Consider the following 19491-nt stretch of genomic DNA (forward strand, 5'->3'; position numbering starts at 1 on the left):
GTATAATTGTGGCATGCAATAACTTCATCTTCTATAATATTTAGCAGTTTTTACATGTTACTTGTGCAAAACAGAAAAAAGAGAAACATGTTATATTAACTTTTGCTTTTATTACTTGATTAGAAGAAAAAAAACCCAAAATGGAACATAGGAGAAAAAGAACTAAATAATAAAGTGCACACACTCATAAGACACACAATATGTATACAACTTAGTTTTTAAACAACACATTAAATCTTGGCAATACAAAATCATATTGTTCTTTGATGGACAGCCAGTTCAGGATGAAAATTTACAGATTTTGCCAAGCCAACTTTTGATATTCAGTACACTGGTTGTATTTCCAAAATTTAAAAAAAAAACCAGACAGCAACAAGCTTGGTGAATAGCACAAATTCTATGTACCAAACTGCTTGTGAATTTTTAAATATTTACTTTAATAAAATACTTTCATTACTAACAAATCTGGTTTGTCAGCTTAGTTTTAAGAAAACTACCTATATATCATAGGAATGTCTGAAGATGCAAGACATCTGATCAAAATGAGAACATAGCAAATGTTTATTTGAATATGTTGATGAAGATTCTCAGTCATCCATGCGGAATTTTCTGAACAGATTGGCATTCAAAGGGTTTAGGCAGGCTATATTCTTCTTTTGACTCTAGGTTCACAAAAAATTTTTGAAGTATCATTGACAATGAAACAAATTCTCATGAAATCCCAAATTCATTTCCCAATTTCATCCAAATGTATCTAACTGCCTTCAGTCTTGGAAATACAATACATTTTTTACTATAATTTGTTGGAGGAACCATCCCAATCAGGAGGGAATTAGTTTGGATTCATTACATCAATAGAAGTGGACGAGCTCTGACCTTCTATTTCACCTTGCTCAACAATGCCTGTGAGCCTGATATTGTCTTTTTTTTAAAAAGCTGACAGTCTGGGGAGATTCCTGTGAATTGGGCATAGAACAATAAAGCTAGTTTGAATTCAATAGTACAGGTATGGGTCTGGTTGTTCTTTCCTGACAAATTAGAAACAACAGGTTCTAAGATTTCAAAAGAGTAAAACAATAATTCATAATTAGAAAAGAGCATTTATATTCCAATGAAAAACAATGGTCAATAAATTCAGGTAGTCCACGACTTACAAACACAATTGAGACTAGAATTTTGGCCACTAAGAGATGCAATAGCAATAGCACTTAAGACTTATATATCGCTTTGCAGTGCTTTACAGCCCTAAGTGGTTTACAGAGTCACCATGTTGTCCCCAACAATTTGGATCCTCATTTTAGCCACCTTGGAAGGATGGAAAGCTGAGTCAACCTTGAGCCTAGTGAGATTTGAACTGCCAAATTGCAGGCAGCAGGCAGCAGAAGTAGCTTGCAGTATGGCACTGAACCTAATTTTGTAATAATTTTTACCACAGTCATTAAGCAACTCGCCAGTTAACTGAATCATGTGGTCATTAAACGAAGAGGGCATCTGCAACTAATTAATTTGGGTTTCTAGCAACTGGCCAGAAAGATCACAAATCACAATCACATGACCTGAAGATGCTGTAATCATCATAAATATATTGCCAGTTGCAAATTGTATTTATATGACCATAGAGTTGTTGCAATAATCATAACTTCAAGAACAAGTTGCAAGTCACATTTTCCTAGACTGTTGTACTTTCGAGCCATCATTAAATGAATGGCCATAAATTGATAACTACCTATATACCCAAAACGTAATTGAAAATTGGGAAAACTAAAAACTCAGGCAACTTCTTTTTTTAAAAAAAAAACAACCTTGGGTACCAAGAATTCCATATAAAAGTAATAATTATTCATTTATCTAAAATATTTAAATAAAATATAAGTATCTAAATAAAAATAAAATAAAATATATCCAGCTTAAGGACAGGAGGAAAAAAACCCTGCTATATAACCTACAGGGAGAAAACGGAAAGCAACGGCAGGGGAGGTTAATTAACATGAACAGCGTGGCAAACCTGCTGCTGGACAAGGAGGAACATCCTCTGCAGCTGGGTGAAAGCTTCGAGCGGCACTCTAAAGCCTCCTTCCACACCATTCACTGAAACAAGAACATTGAAGTTCAGTGGGCTGGACGACATGTACGGCGAGAAGGACCTGCCACCCGGCTGAGAGGAGCGCATCACCAAGGACACCTGGGTGTACTACGGTAATCATTTGGAGGAGAGAACTCAACTGGATTTTCGCCAGTTCCAGGGATTTACTAGCGGTGGTGCCAGTGACATTAATGTAAAGCTAATTGGAAACTTAAGAGAAGCTTTGTCCCCTTCATTAATGACGGCATCTCCGCGACAACCCCCCCCCCCTTTGTGAGTAACTTCAGAGTAACTGAATTTAAACATGCCTGGGATAAACATATATCCATCCTAAGATAAAATACAGAAAATAGTATAAGGGCAGACTAGATGGACCATGGGGTCTTTTTCTGCCGTCAGACTTCTATGTTTCTAGCCCAGGGGCAGCTTGGGGAGTTTGGCGGACTCCAGGAAACGCTCTCCCAGAGCCACCATGCGAGCTCTGTACTTACTTGGCATCCAAAACAGGCCACATGGAGACTTCTGGGAGGAGAGGGGTGATGTAGGCGGGTCCAGCCAAAAATCAGTTGGCCAACACGCACATGCACACTGGAGCTGAGCTAGGGCAACAGTTTGCGTACCTGCAAATATGACTGTGTGCCACTTGTGGAACGCGTGAACCCACTATCACAGCCCTAGAGTTTGATTCTTTTTTTGTGTCCCTTCTCATCTGTTTTCAAAACTTCAACAAGACTCCTTTGTAAATCCAATCAAGTCACTCTTCCAGTTTGTTATCTGTATTTAATTATCATGTCATCAGCTGGTTTCATTTGGATGTCCAGCATACCAGCAGTGTGCAGCAGCTGCCAAAAAAGCCAACACAGTTCTAGGTTGCATAAACAGAGGGATAGAATCAAGATCACATGAAGTGGTAATACCACTTTATAATGCCTTGGTAAGGCCACACTTGGAATATTGCATTCAGTTTTGGTCGCCACGATGTAAAATAAATGCTGAGACTCTAGAACAGTGATGGAGAGCCATATCTGAGGGCATGAGGCTTTGTCCTATGTCAGCTCCAGCACGCATGTGTATATGGACCAATTGATTTTCAACCTTCTTTTCAGCTGTTTCCACAGGCTTCAGGAAAGCCTCCACAGCAAAAAACAGCCCAACGTACCAATTGGAAGTTTGCTTGTATGCGTCGTCCCCCAGCATCCTTTTTGCTGTCAGAGGTCTTCAGGAATGTCTTCAGCTTTGGACAGTTGCAGCCAGGCCTCATACACTTCAGCCCATTTCTTCTGCAGCCGAGAAGGCTTTCCTGAAGGCCTCTGCGGCTGAGAAAAGAACTCCACATTGATTTGAAGCTCTGTTATTGGTTACAGAGGTCTTCAAGAAAGCCTTGCCAGCTGCAAAAGAAATGGGCTGAGGTATGTGAAGCCCGGTGGAAACTATCTGATGGTAAGTAGTAGGCCAGCTCTACTTCTGTTTTGTTTTCAAACTTCTGGTTTGCCCGTTGGGCCCTTTTGCTCTGTCCCCCAGCGGGAGGCTTTCCTGAACCCTGGGAAGAGAGAAAAAGAGCCCAACATGCCTATCAGAAGTGTGGAGACTTCAGTGACGCCTGTGCGCATACGTGGGAGAGCAGCACTGGGGAGGGGGGTTATACACATTTACAGGAGGGCAGCACAGTGGTTGTGCACACGCACGGGATGGAGGGCTAACCCTAACCTATGCCTGGAAGAACAGCAAGGTCTTGGGGGTTTTTAAAGCACCATCATACTTGGATCAATCTTAATCTAGGTGGGATGGTGTTCCAAAGAAACACATCCTGATTTCCACTAACTGATACTCTTAATGGATGGTGCCTGGATCATGCCCCTTCCTCAAGATCTGATGGGGCAAGTAAAGATAAGAAAGAATTGCATCAGAACATTATATGGTAAGTTGAGAACCCACTGTAGTAACCAGCAAGACAAACAATTGGAGAGCAGGTACCTACACAAAGAATTCAGGCAGAATGGGCACCCACAAGCATTTGTTACAAGATGTTTGTGTAACACAGTGGAGAGAGAAAGGAAGAAACAAGGTACAAAACCAACCACATGGCATACCCTGCCATACATCAAAAACGTTTCGGAAGCAGTAGAACACAATTTCTTAGGTCTGCAAGTGGGCATTACACATAGCCCAGAGGCTACCACATGAGGTCAAATTATACATTGTCAAGTTCACTTGGAGATGGGAAATATTTATAATGTAATCTACTGGATACCCTGCATCGATTGCCCCTATGACTATGCTCACCATCAGAATGCAAGATCACAAAAAAAGCCTTCAGACAAGGAGACACTAAGTCATTGGTAGTTTCACATTGCAACAAACAAGGACACACATTCAGTTTTGCAGCTAGCAAGATTGTTGGATGAGCAGATATAAAAACAGCCAGGAAACTGATTGAAGCTTGCTAAACTGGCCCATCAGTCAATAGGAGTGCTGATTTACCACCAGTTTACCAAGTATTTGGAGGCAGGAGGTTGGCAGTTCAGCCAACAACTTAATAGCCAGTCATCAACACCCCAATCAACAAATAAACACTCACAAATAAACACTCACAACCAGGCACTATATGAATAACACAGAAAGAGAATAATCTGTCTATGGAGATTCTCAATCATCCATGTCATGATTGTCCAAAAAGTCCAGTTGCCTCTTGAAAAAAGTACCTTTGGAACACACACAATAGTCCAAACCACACTTTCAGAACAAGTTCCCTGAGCATGGGCTCCAACATGAGTCTAAAAGTTTAGAAGACAAAACCTCTGGTCCTGGTGATTGACCCAAATTAGATTCTGCAAGTAAAAACAGTTGGGAAGAATGGTCAGTCTTAATACTAACAATAACAATACTGACTGAAATCAATTCCAGAAGAGGAAGGAAACTAATGCAGCTCTGTGCCTCAACTCCCAACTCCTGGAATCAGTCCAGGATACTGTGATAGATGCTTTTGAATACCACTGAGAGGTCAAAAGAGCAACAGGATTGACACAGTACTGCTATGCCACTGTTGCTAGAGGTTATCCACACATGCAATCAATGTTGTTTGCATTCCACCTCTGAGCCTGAAGCCAACTGAAAAGGGGTTGAGATATACAAACCCTAGTCACACTTTAGCGAATTGGATAGGAGTATAAACAGTTTCAGTAAATCAAATAAATGTTGTTGCCCCATTGAAAGATGAGAGGAAAACTGCAGAATAAGGAAATAAAGCTCCTGTTCTCTTGCTGTCAGAGTTCAATTATTTATACTTTTTAGCAAGCTCTGAAGCCAATTAATTAAGGAAGCCTGATTAATTTCTTTGTTTCTAAAAACATTTCTTCATAAAGAACCATCAGAAACTGCTCATCCCCTACTTATTGAAAACATAATACTCTGTATCTCGTCTTTGAATTAGTATCACTTCCTTCTTCCTCCTTTCCAACTGCTATATCTTTCATTTCAGTACTTCACTTCTTCTTGTGCATTAAAACATTTTCTGAAGCTCTTTAGATTTCTTATGCATAGAATCAGCCACTCCTTTCTGGTGTATCAACTTTAATCAGATTTTGTCATCCTCATACTTGTAGATACATATCATGATAATCAGCTCAAAGTTAGTGACTACTGGCTCAACTTCAGATGGCAGCTCTTAAATTAATATTACTTGATACACATCTCCAATCTGACGTTCAATAATGTTATCAGCCAAAACAATTGCCTCTTCCTTTGGAGCCAAGCTCTTATACACTGGAATAATTGGATCAGCTGCTGGTAGGGATTGTTTTATATCCATCCAAGACAATACCACCCCAGTGAGTGAAATGGAAGCAGGAAGAGTCTGTTTCATGTATTTACAAGACATTCAGTCTCCCCCAATTCAAAACTCAGTAGAAAATAGTTTAATTAATATGTCTGCTTACCAATTATTTTTAACAAGCAGTCCAGATAGTTTTTTCAAGCAGCTCACAGGGGGAGAAAAGAATAAACTGCAGTTCAACATGACTCCAGCTTGGCCAGGAGTCAAATTTGTTTTGTCTTCATCTTGTTTTTATCTAACAACTGAGATACACAGAGCATCAGTAAGCTACACACTGATATCCTTAACCATCAGCAGCCAGAAATATATAATGAAATATGAAAAGCTGAAATAAAGTAGAAAATTAAAACAGAAATGAGCCAAGAGAATTTCTCTAGTTGTACCCATAGATTACTACAATTACAGACTTTTAAATAATCAAGGCTAAAGTTTTGGGCACTTAGAACCATTTAATAACTTTAATCTACAACTGATAGTAACTTTTTTTGACACTTTTTGAGGCATCTTTGTTGAATACTTCAAAATTTACATGTTGGAAGGACTGAACTTTTCCGAATTAGTATCAAAAGTATTAAGATTAAAGTTACCAAAGATATTGTTATTAAAATATTTTCATTTGGCATACATTACCCATTTTTGCCTATACTGTATTCCCAGATAAATTATGTCTAAAGTAGCTTTGGCTTTTTCATAATTGTTTCTTATGAGTTGAACTGTTAAAACCTATAGTAATTAGAATTGGCAAGTGTGTCTTTCACACAATTCTATGGCATTCTAATAGTTTTATTCTGTTCGAATCAGCTTCCATATCCTCTTGCCATTACTTAGATTTGGAGATTAATAAACTTCTAGTTTGATTTCACACAGGACAAATACAGTAATTTTGCTTTCACTCCAGATTTATTACCATTTTCTTTCCTTCTTCCATATATTCAAAATCACCTTTCCTTAAAGAGATGCTCACCAGTCACGATTCTCATTCATTCTTTGAATGGCCCAATTTATTTTCTTCTTCATGCTTGTCCATAGGTGTCACACAGCCAAATATTTTTTTTTGTCTGGATCGTATTGATCCAGTACTACTACATACCCTGCTTTCCCCAAAATAAGACATCCCCTGATAATAAGCCCAATCAGGCTTTTGAGTGCATGGCGAGAAGGCCAAGAGCTTATTTCAGGATTCAAACAAATGTAAGACAGGGTCTTATTTTGGGGAAAACGTGGTAATTTTCTCCAGAACTATTTTGTTCTTATAACAACTCACCAGAAGGTAACAAGCATCTCTACCAGCTCTTCTATGCAAATCTAAGATCTCATCTTAGATGTTATCACATAAACCAGTATACTGTTGTCTATATTCCAATAACTTAAAAGTATACACAATCTACTTACATATATAGTATTTAAGATCACTTACGTATACTAAAGCATCTTAAAAGTAGAAGGAAGAAATATCAACTGGACCCAAAAAATTATCTGTGGTAACGAACTCAGAATGATGTCTTCCATCTTCAAAGCACCTATCAACTGATCTTGAGCAGCATAATTGTATGCATTGGAATCTCAATTACCTTGCCCAAATTCATGTGTGTCATGGAGATGATTAATCACTGAGACTTCCCAGAAGCCACTCCCAAATCATGGCAATTGAAATCCTCAAATACCAATAGGAGAATCTCACATGAGGTCCTATAGTTCAGGAAGCAATGATTCAGGCAGCAGGATGGTAAATGAGCAAGTTCTCCAACTTGTCATTACAATTTAATTCTCACCTTCTATCACTTCAATATTTGGTGTTTACCAACAACAGATGCTGTCTGTGATAGTGACTCCTGAACTGAGGAATGAATCTGCAGGGCAGAATCTTGGATCAGCATTAAATCACTGCTCTTCCTTGCCCTATGAATTGATCTCCACATTATCTCCAACCAGTGACCACCAAAATTAGATTTTTTTTACCCCCTCAACTTTATGCCACCTCCAAAACCTCCTGACATGGGCTGTTGCCAAAGAACTTAAGAAAATACTCTCATCCCGAGCTATCTCAATCCTAACACATACCATCAGTTACATACAGATATTCTTCAGCAAACAAATGGCATGAAGACGACTACTCTGACTTGCCCAACCAACTTAAAATCACATGTACTGCAACAGCATCCCCTCAATAAGAGCTCCATCAACATGGTGGGAGACGTTACTTTCCCAATCTCTTACTGTGGGGCGAGCACACTCATTTCGCCCTTTCTTTCTTATTCAAAGAGAATGTGAGTGTAAGTACTTGACCCAGTTGTAATGGTAGAAAAAGGCAAATTGTCAAAGGTGCCAGACACTATATAATGCAGCCGTGAGAGCAATCATGGGCTTTCCCAAATATGCCCATGTTCCACCAACACTCCGCAGTCTGCATTGGTTGCCGATCAGTTTCCGGTCACAATTCAAAGTGTTGGTTATGACCTATAAAGCCCTTCATGGCACCGGACCAGATTATCTCAGGGACCGCCTTCTGCTGCACGAATCCCAGCGACCGGTTAGGTCCCACAGAGTGGGCCTTCTTCTGGTCCCGTCAACTAAACAATGCTGCTTGGCGGGACCCAGGGGAAGAGCCTTCTCTGTGCGGCCCCGGCCCTCTGGAACCAACTCCCCCCAGAGATTAGAATTTCCCCCACCCTCCTTGCCTTTAGTAAGCTCCTTAAAATCCACCTCTGCCGCCAGGCATGGGAGAATTGAGATGCTCTTTCCCCCTGGGCCTTTACAATTTCATGTGTGGTATGTCTGTATGTATGTTTGGTTTTTTATATTAATGGGTTTTTTAATCATTTTTAGTATTTATTGGATTATTATTGTACATTGTTTTATTACTGTTGTTAGCCGCCCTGAGTATCCCGAGAGGTGCGGCATACAAATCCAATAGATAGATAGATAGATAGATAGATAGATAGATAGATAGATAGATAGATAGATAGATAGATAGATAGATAGATAGATAGATAGATAGATAGATAGATAGATAGATAGATAGATAGATAGATAGATAGATAGATAGATAGATAGATAGATAGATAGATAGATAGATAGATAGATAGATAGATAGATAGATAGATAGATAGATAGATAGATAGATAGATAGATAGATAGATAGATAGATAGATAGATAGATAGATAGATAGATAGATTAGATAGATAGATAGATAGATAGATAGATAGATAGATAGATAGATAGATAGATAGATAGATAGATAGATAGATAGATAGATAGATAGATAGATAGATAGATAGATAGATAGATAGATAGATAGATAGATAGATAGATAGATAGATAGATAGATAGATAGAAACATAGAAGTCTGACGGCAGAAAAAGACCTCATGGTCCATCTAGTCTGCCCTTATACTATTTACTGTATTTTATCTTAGGATGGATATATGTTTATCCCAGGCATGTTTAAATTCAGTTACTGTGGATTTATCTACCACGTCTGCTGGAAGTTTGTTCCAAGGGTCTACTACTCTTTCAGTAAAATAATATTTTCTCATGTTGCTTTTGATCTTTCCCCCAACTAACCTCAGATTGTGTCCCCTTGTTCTTGAGTTCACTTTCCTATTAAAAACACTTCCCTCCTGGACCTTATTTAACCCTTTAATATATTTAAATGTTTCGATCATGTCCCCCCTTTTCCTTCTGTCCTCCAGACTATACAGATTGAGTTCATTAAGTCTTTCCTGATACGTTTTATACTTAAGACTTTCCACCATTCTTGTAGCCCGTCTTTGGACCCGTTCAATTTTGTCAATATCTTTTTGTAGGTGAGGTCTCCAGAACTGAACACAGTATTCCAAATGTGGTCTCACCAGCATTCTATATAGCGGGATCATAATCTCCCTCTTCCTGCTTGTTATACCTCTAGCTATGCAGCCAAGCATCCTACTTGCTTTCCCTACCGCCTGACTGCACTGTTCACCCATTTTGAGACTGTCAGAAATCACTACGCCTAAATCCTTTTCTTTTGAAGTATTTGCTAACACAGAACTGCCAATACAATAGTCAGATTGAGGATTCCTTTTCCCTAAGTGCATTATTTTACATTTGGAAACATTAAACTGCAGTTTCCATTGCTTTGACCATTTATCTAATAAAGCTAAATCATTTACCATATTGCCGACGCCTCCAGGAATATCAACCCTATTGCACACTTTAGAGTCATCGGCAAATAGGCAAACCTTCCCTACCAGACCTTCCCCTATGTCACTCACAAACATGTGGGAAGGTCTGGTAGGGAAGGTTTGCCTATTTGCCGATGACTCTAAAGTGATAGAGTCTTTGAAAGCTATGTCAGGATACTACCAGCAAATTCCCAATTAAGCAATATGTGATGTACTGTATCTCCTTGCACCTAGTCTGATTCATCATCACCAGTATAAGGAATCTGCTCTAATTATGTCAGCAAGGGAAGCAATGTCATCCTCCACCCCCACTTTACTCTTGCTTCTAATACTTCAGAGAATCATATATCAGCCTGGGCTTCTGTCTTCCACTCTCTGCCACATGATTCTTTTCCAGTTGCCACATGATTCTTTTCCAGTTCCAAATTCAAAGGGTCCATATGGCCACCACATTCTATCACCAGACCATCATATCCATTCAACATAATAAATCTTATCTAAATTCACATATAACCTCTCATTTGGCCTGGAAAAACACAAGATTGTCTTTGAAGATGACTTCAAAACCTCAAGTAGTAAAAATCTTGCCCTAAGGATTATATCTAATAATAGTTTAAAACTGGGAGTTATATTTACTGTCTATTCGAAGTGCTGGTGCTTGAAATTTCTTTGAAGCTAAACATTTGGAAAAGAAAGTCTGCGCCTTAATAAAGTAATTATTTTCTTGATTTTGTTTTAAAGTAGCTTACTATGAGAGGATTAGAAGAGGACCTTCTGTGTTGGTATCCAGTTTTAAGAAAATAATATATTAAAAATAGGTTCATGACATTTGCTTTATTGTAAAATAAGAGGATTCTTGGTTATTTTTATTGCAATATACTGACAAATCTGTTCCTTTGGAAACAAAGACATTTAACGGTTTATTTATAACCACTGCATAAATTATTGTATTCCTGTCCCTAACCTCTCTTCCCACCGTTTCCCTTCTCTCTCCCCACTAAACAACTGTGTATCTATAAAATATTCTTTTCTCAGTTCTAAAAACTTGATGCATCCAATGAAATTAATTATAATTTTATAATAACATTGGTTAATATTTAAGGTAACAAAAGACATTACTTTTACAGAAATCTTGGATTGATCTCTTAAGCAACACTCCAGAATTTCAAGCAGTTTTACTAATCCTACTAGGAATGGAAAGCATGTGTTCTATTTATTATTATTTATTATTATTTAGATTTGTATGCCGCCCCTCTCCGAAGACTCCCAATGATAGTGTTGAAACAGCCTCCCCACTCAAATTTGCTTCCTGTTAATGCTACCATCATTTAAATGCCTAGTTTAAAATTATATACAGCTTGTGTACGTGTGTATATTTTATGGTATTATTATATTATACACATTCAATATTTTATATTATTCGTTGTCCTGATATCCTAGGAAGAAAGTAGATAGCTAATTTGGTCTATTGGTTAATGCATCAAGTTAGAAGCAGGAGACATTGAGTTGCCTTAGGTATGAAAGCTGGCAGAGTGACTTTAGACCACTCATCTCTCTCAACCCACAAAAACAAAAACAAAAACCTTTTTTTTGTATATTAATAACAAACAACAGCTTTGTCAAATACCAGAGAAGCTCTAATGCTCCTGATCCATTTTGCAAAAAGACAACTATGTTTATCTGGTGATATTCACCCTGTGTAATTTTTAAAATTATCTCTTTAAAATCAGTTGTAAAACAGGTATTTTATTTATTTATTTCGTCACTATGGAAGATCCATGGCTTTATAAATGTAATTTATTTGAGATATAAATGTAAATAAATAATTTATTTAGTTTAATTTGTATAGTTATCCATCTCACTAGTGTGTCTCTGGACAATCACAATTAAAGCAATAGAAAAGGTAAAATATAAAAGCAACAGGATGCAACTATCCTAAAATCACAAAAATTTAATAAAATATATTGGTAATCATAATTAAATGGTGAACATAAACCATACTCCTTTTAAATACAGCTACTGTATTACCAAGACTCATCACTATTGTCAGATCCCCAGGTGTAAGGTAAGGGAAATATATTAACTCCTCTGGAGATAAAACTAGAATGGATAATCTGTAGGCCATGTGGAGCCCCAAATAATCTCTCCCACAAAAGACTGTGTTGCCCAGGTTGCTGTTGTGGCTGCACTCCTAGTGGAATGTGCTGTAATCTGTCAAGACACTGGGAGGGCCAGAAGCTCATAGCCCTAGCAGCCCTCCCCAAACAAGTCTGTTGAGTGCAGCACTTCAAGCGATTTGATTTCAATCTGAAATATACCCAAGAAGAACCTGCTTGTAGACACCCTGTCAAAGAAACCACAATATGCCAGCCAGCAGGAGGAAGTCATACCACCATAATCCCGGACACACAGAGTGCAGCACAAGTCACTATCAGGGGCCAGGCCAGCAGGTGGCCTGAACCTCTCCATTGAAAACTACCTGAGGGTTTGAAAACAGCATGGTCTACCAACTGGTAGCTAACCAATAATAGAAATTCAATGATGATCTGGGATGGAATAGCCTGGAAAGGTTAGAAGATTTACATCCCCAACAGCGTGAGACTTCTAGTACTCAAGTGCAGCCGTGATTCTCGGTTGGCTGGCCACTTCAGATTTCTAAAGAGTCCTCATTAGACTAGACGTCAGTTTCGGTGGCCTAAGATGAAAGCCGACATGGAGGACCATGTGAAAAGTTGTGCCACATGTACTACAAACAAAACAAGACCGTGGAAGTATCCCAGTTTCAACAGCTGAGCCTAGCTGACCATAGGAGAAATAGTTATTGACTTTGTAGTAGAATTCTCGTAAAGTACTGGCAACACTGTGATCTGGACAGTGATAGTGATAGACCTGTTTTCTAAGCAGGCCCATTTTATTTATTTATTTCGTGATATTTATATGCCGCCCAATTCCAGAGGACTCCCTTGTCATCCCTTGCTATTGGCTCCCCTCAGCCAAGAATGAGCCAAAGCCATGGTGGAGTAATACATCAGAAGTTATGTGGATTACCAACAAGATAATTGGACTGACTTGCTTCCTTTCACTGAAGTACTAGAGGTGGACAAAAAATGGAAACACTTGACTTTTTGGCATCATAATGTTTGAACATTTTCAAATCAATCAAAACTTAACATATTTTAATGTTTTTAAAAAATTCTGTTATTTGATATGTTTTTTAAAACAGAAATTTAAGGAAATTGGTTGTAACCTTCTAGAAATGGCAGACCTCTCAGACTTTCAAAGAGGCCAAATTGTTGGTGCTCGAATTGTAGGTGCTAGTGTAACAGAAAGTGCCAAATGTTTAGCGTTTCAAGAGGTAATGTTTCAAAAGTAATGACTGTTTTTGAAAGAGAAGGGAAAATGTCCTCAACCAAGCACAGGTCTGGTTGAAAGTCGAAGTTATCTGAGAGAGACCGTCGGACTCTAAAGCGAATTGTTAGAGCGGAACGCAAGACCACATCTCCTAAAATCACTGCAGAGCTCAATAGACACGTACAGAACTCAGTTTCCACAAAAACTGTTCGAAGGGAGATTCACAAATCTGGATTCCACGGAAGAGCTGCAAGATGTTTCCATTTATTTGTCCACCCCCTGCAGTTTAGGACTGATGCTTTTTCAGATTATAAGCGGCATGGAATTTGTTTCTATACAAGAACTACCAAAAGAACAGCCTTATTCCATGACTCTAAATGAGTGGAGGGAAACACTGAAGAAAGCCTCGAAGAATGCAAATAAAAAAGCCCTCACTGAAGCAGACAAAGCTTACAAAAAAAAGCTGACAAGCACTGGTCTCTCCAACTACCTTTAAGGTGGGAGATCACATGTACCTTTCCACTAAATATATACACTTGAGTCTGGAGAGTAAAAGGTTGGGGCTCAAATACTTAGGACACTAAGTGAAGGTGATTAATCATAGTGAAGGTGATTAACACAGTAATCGTCCAATTAAATCTTCCTGCATACTGAGAAAAATTCATCCTGTTTTCCATTGCAGTCTGTTAAAGCCGGTTGCAGATCTAGATTGAGACCTCAACCTGCTGTTCCCCCAAAACTGATTGTGGTGCAGGCTGAGACTCATTAGGAGGTAAAAAAATTGGATTTTAGTCTGCAAAGTGGGGGATTTGTAATATTTAGTGCATTGGAAGGGAAACCCTTTGTCTGATGCTACTTGGGCAAAAAACTGGGATATACATGCAGACGCCTTAGTCACTTTCATGATAAATTCCCTGATGTTAAGGGTCCTCCGGGGGAGAGGGGTGGTTAATGTGATACTTGTACTAACCCATATTAATCCCTGACTTTTATTTCATTCCAAGATTTGTTCCTTTCCTGAGGGGGGGGAGCCTGTCAGGCCTGGAAGCCATTTTTTACCTAAATATTGAAAATGGCACCCATCACCATAGTTCCCTCTAAGCTGAGCAGTGAGCAATCGCTCACTTAAAAATCATCATCAACTCAGAGTTTTCCAAACCTGCCCAGAAGCCGAGAGGGAAAGAGTGAGAGGGAAGGAGAGAGAGAGGAAGAGAGGAAGAGAGAGAAACAGATAGAAAAAAGAGAGGAAGGAAAAGAGAAAGAAAAAGAATGGGAGTAAGGAAGAGAGAAAGAAAATAAAAATCTAGTTTGAAACTAGCTCAACTATTTAAGTGGCATTTTGATATTGATAGAGTTGCCCTATTATGAGCTCACTGTTATAGACACACAGTACAGTATTTTATTTTGAAATTCTCTGAGGCAAAACAGGATGGGTTTTTTGTTTGTTTGTTTGTTTGTTTGTTTATTTCTGTGCCGCCCAGTCCCAAAGGGACTGCCGCTCAGACACTATACTTTTCCGCCCACCCCCCAAAAAAATTAGAGGGAACACTGCCCATCATAGCAAAACTTCAGGAATTGTCTGTCGCCTGGACAAATAGGAACATGGGGGTAAGCCTCCTTCATGTCCACAGAAGCCAAGAAGTCTCCCTCCTTTTTACCTTTCAAAATCGGACCAGAATATCTCCTAGACCGCCTTCTGGTGCACGAATCCCAGCGACCGATTATGTCCCACAGAGTGGGCCTTCTCCGGGTCCCGTCAACTAAACAATGTCGAGTGGCGGGCCCCAGGGGAAGAGCCTTCTCTGTGGCGGCCCCGACTCTCTGGAACCAGCTCCCCCAAGAGATTAGAACTGCCCCTACCCTCCTTGCCTTTCGTAAACTCCTCAAAACCCACCTTTGTCATCAGTCATGGGGGAATTGAGATATCTCCCCCGGGCCTATACAATTTATGTATGGTATGTTTGTTTGTATGTATGTCTGCTTAAAAATGGTTTTTTAAAAATATTTTAAATTGTAAATTATTAGATTTGTTATGAACTGTTTTATCGTGTTGTGAGCTGCCCCGAGTCTATGGAGAGGGGCGGCATACAAATCTAATAAATAAATAAATAAATGAATGAATGAATGAATAAATAAATAAAATGGAGTAAAGGTAGTGCATTTTGAATCTTCTGCATCTAAACCACCAGTTGATGTTGCCTCCAACAGGCTGTTGATGTCCTTTCCCACTGGAACCTGAACTTTGGCACTGGTAGGTGGGTCTGGGAAAGAAAGCCCTCTGTTGACGGGGAAAGCTTGCCCCAGCTTCCCCCTGCCGTAGGAGGGCCAATTGAAGTACGGCGAGGGGTGGAAATTCAACTTCTCCCCACCAAATGGAGCAGGTGCAAGCTTCCATTTGTTCTTAGAATCCAAATTACAATGGCCCAGCCACAACATACTATAGGCAGTCACCAACAAGGCTGGTGGCTGAAAACTTGGGCTGCATTCAGGGAAGCATCTATTGTATATTCTGCTGACGCAAGAATTTTGCAAATGTCTTGATGAGCATATGCATCCTCCGATGGAGTCTGCGCCTGCAGCCTGTGGTGCCTGAGTCATCCCACTGATATGAAAAACGAAGCTGCAGTGGAAGCTTGAATTGCCCAGGAATCTTCCTGATGAACTCTATGAAGAGCCATCTCCTCTTTTCACTCCTCAAAGCATCCTCAGCATCTTGTGGTAAGACTCAAGGCTATCACTGATGTCTTGACCTTGGGAACTTGGACCAGGTCAAGAAGCTCTAAGTCTATGCCATAAAGTGTGTTCTCTGACCTACTGGGCCAGAAATATACCCCCAGTGTGGCCAACTGCCTATTTATCACATCTAGGAAAATTCTAGGGATGGGAATAGCCTTTGTTTCAGCTGTTTGTTCGGTAACGAGGAAACCATCTTGCTCAGCCAGCTCTCTACTGGGGTCCTGAATTATAGTCTCTTTCCCCAGGCAAGTTGTGCTATGAGCCTTGGAGAGCAAAGGCTTGAATAATGAAGGATTGAACAACCCTCTAACCCTTTCCAAAATGGACGACTGACTAAAGGCAGAAGGCTCTGGGGAATAAGGCCCTTGGTAATCCTCAGCCTCCTTCTCTGGATGCCAAGGATCAGTATGGCTAGCCCTCTCAGCTGCCTGGATGAAACAAGATTGCTGACTCTGCTGCAGACCTTCAGCAATCCTCTGGCTGATCGCCTGAGGAATCCACTAACTCACAAAGGGAGGCATATCTGTTTCTTGTAGGTCTCCATATCTTAGGCCAGTTGCTGTGGGTGTAAACATGGCCTCAGGACTGGGCCTTGGCATTATAAAGGATTACCCTCCCTGCGTCATTGATACTAAAGACTGAGAAAGGGAAGGGGCCAAGCAATCTGCAATTCTCACAGGATTTAAAATTTCAAACCTTGCAGGGGCCTTCAAGGGACCATGTCCTAGCCTGTGGCCTCTGTTGGTCTAGTAGCTGTTCCAGCTGCATGGCCCTGTCAGCAGAATGGCAGGAAGGTACCTTGCCAGTCATCTTAGAATCAGGCCATCTCTCTTGCTCCCATCGTCTTTGAGATCCGTAAAATTCTTTATCTAAGGCCTTATGCCTTTGTTTGGCTGCCTTCTTCTCTGCCCTGGAGGATTGCTTGTGGGCCTGAGCTTTAGCTGAGATCTTGGCTGCTGCCATGAATCCAGTCCTTCTGGCCTTGACTGAGGCCCTCTTGCTTAAAGCCTGAAGCAAAACTGGATGAGAACATCCGTCAGCACAGGGTGAGTTTCCATCAGTATGCTGATGACACTCAGCTGTACGTTTCCACCCCGTGCCACTTCAGTGAAGCAGTTGGAAATGATCTGCCAGTGCCTGGAGGCTGTAAGGATTTGGATGGGCATCAACAGGCTCAAGCTCAACTCAGACAAGACTGAGTGGCTGTGGGTTCTGCCTCCCAAGGACCATCTCACCTGTCTGTCCATCACTTGGGGGGAGGAGAATTTTGATCCCCTCAGAGGGGGTCCGCAACTTGGGAGTTCACCATGATCCACAGCTAAGGCTAGAGCAACATCTCTCGGCTTTGGCTAGGGGGACTTTTGCACAGGTTCACCTGGCATGCCAGTTGCGGGCCTATTTGGACAGGGAGTCTCTTCTCACAGTCACTCACGTCCTTATTACCTCTAAGCTCAATTACTGCAATGCGCTCTATTTGGGGCTACCCTTGAAGAACATTCAGTGACTTCAATTAGTCCAGCATGCAATGATAAAGGAAATGTAGTACTGTACCTCCTTTATGAAACCAGGTTGCAATGCCTTGGTCTCTTCAGCCTTGAAAGATGTCGTTTAAGAGGTGACTTGATCGAAGTGTATAAAATCATGCATGGGATAGAAAAGGTGGACAGAGAAAAATTCTTTTCTCTATCATACAATACTAGGACGAGGAGGCATCCCTAAAGCTCATAGGTAAGAAAGTGAGGAGAAATAAAGGGAAATATTTCTTCACCCAGAGCATTGTTGGTTTATGCCCTCATCACCTCAAGGTTCGACTACTGCAACGCTCTCTACATGGGGCTTCCTTTCAAAAGTGTTCGGAAACGTCAAGGCAGGATTAGATAGGTAGGGAGGGAGAGAGGGAGAGAGAGAGAGAGAGATCTTGAAGTAGGCCCAAACTCTCACCAGCATCCTCCATTTTGTTTGCACAAATGCTCCAAAGGCAATCTATAATACAAAGCAGACACGCTTGAAAACACTGCTGCTGGCACTAGATCACTAGAGGCAGGGTCTCTGTGGATAGTTCAGGGCCTATCACTGGCAATATATGGCCAGCTATTGAAGCACCTGCACGTGGCTGGTTAAAAATGGCTGCCAAGCCTCTCCAGGTCTCTTAGCTTTGGCCCGATTCTTATGTTCTTATGAAACTAGGGCTTAGCCAGAGGTAGTATAGGGCTCACTGGGGCAACACACTACAACATGACAACACAGCACTTAGTATTGGAGTGTGACTGCCGAAACTGTCAGGGACTCCCTGCCCCATTCGCCACTGTGGAAGTCAAGGGCATGCTGTTGGTGAAATAGGGTAACCAAGATGGCAGATAGCCAAATGCAACATCTGCCACTTCTCTTGAATGGAGTCTGATTGCAGAAGTGGCCAGGGACTCCCTGCCTCTTAACCGCAGCTGTGAGGAGAATGCCTGCCTTGCAACTGCGATCTGTGATGTTGAAAAGAAATCCAGGGAATCTTACACTTTAGTTCTTCACACAGAAGCTCTTCCTAATTGAAAAAGGTGACTGGTAAGAGCTGAGACTGAGTTGAAACTGGGAACATCGCCAGGAAGCCGTGTCCTCACAATTTCAATTCAGTCTATTGAGCTAGGAGAGTAGAGTGACCATCCGAGATTCTAACGTTGACAATGGAGAATTAATGAGTAGTTATGATTGGGTTTGATACATTGACACTTAAAGCTTGAAAATTGTAGAATGTGTAACTCCTTAGCATCAGAGCATGTTAACATAGGGCAACTAGCAGTTGGTACACAGTTCTTTTCAAGTGGGGAGGGGAATAGAATGTTTAATTCCTTAGCATCACAGCATGTTAATATAATACTTTATAAGAATTACTAATGATCTGATGGTCATTCTGAAAAATCCTTTCTTAGCGAGCACTTAGAAGCCAAGAGGGACATACTGTATGTGCCAACTTTCAAGTTTGTAGGCTTTACAGTTCTAGAGAGTTCACGATGAATGAGTGGTATTTAGCTTTTCTATATATAGATTCTGGATTCTTTTTTCAGAATAAATAAATAAATACATTGTTATTTTTATAAGACATGATAATCTCTTTGTTGAGCAAGCATTTTAAAAGGCAGTTTCTATCAAAGGTGCAAAATTTGAAATAATGTGTCCTTTTATTTCATCAGTTAGATTGATGACTTCCTTCTCTCCTGAATGTACAAATACACACCCTTGAATTAGCTATGTCTGGAATGTAGATTTTCCATCAAGCTACAGCTTACTTCCTCCATAGCTAAACAGAATGCCAACAGCTCCTCAAGCAGTTCAAG

The 19491-nt window shown here is 40.3% G+C and overlaps 1 protein-coding gene across 4 annotated transcripts in view; it reads right to left on the reverse strand.

The window, feature by feature from the left end:
- Positions 1 to 19491, reverse strand: part of PPP2R5E (protein phosphatase 2 regulatory subunit B'epsilon) — an 88358-nt gene that overhangs the window by 39981 nt on the left and 28886 nt on the right. The gene's annotated exons all lie outside the window — the stretch shown is intronic.

Source organism: Erythrolamprus reginae, chromosome 1, assembly GCF_031021105.1.
Source record: "Erythrolamprus reginae isolate rEryReg1 chromosome 1, rEryReg1.hap1, whole genome shotgun sequence".
NCBI lineage: Eukaryota > Metazoa > Chordata > Lepidosauria > Squamata > Dipsadidae > Erythrolamprus > Erythrolamprus reginae.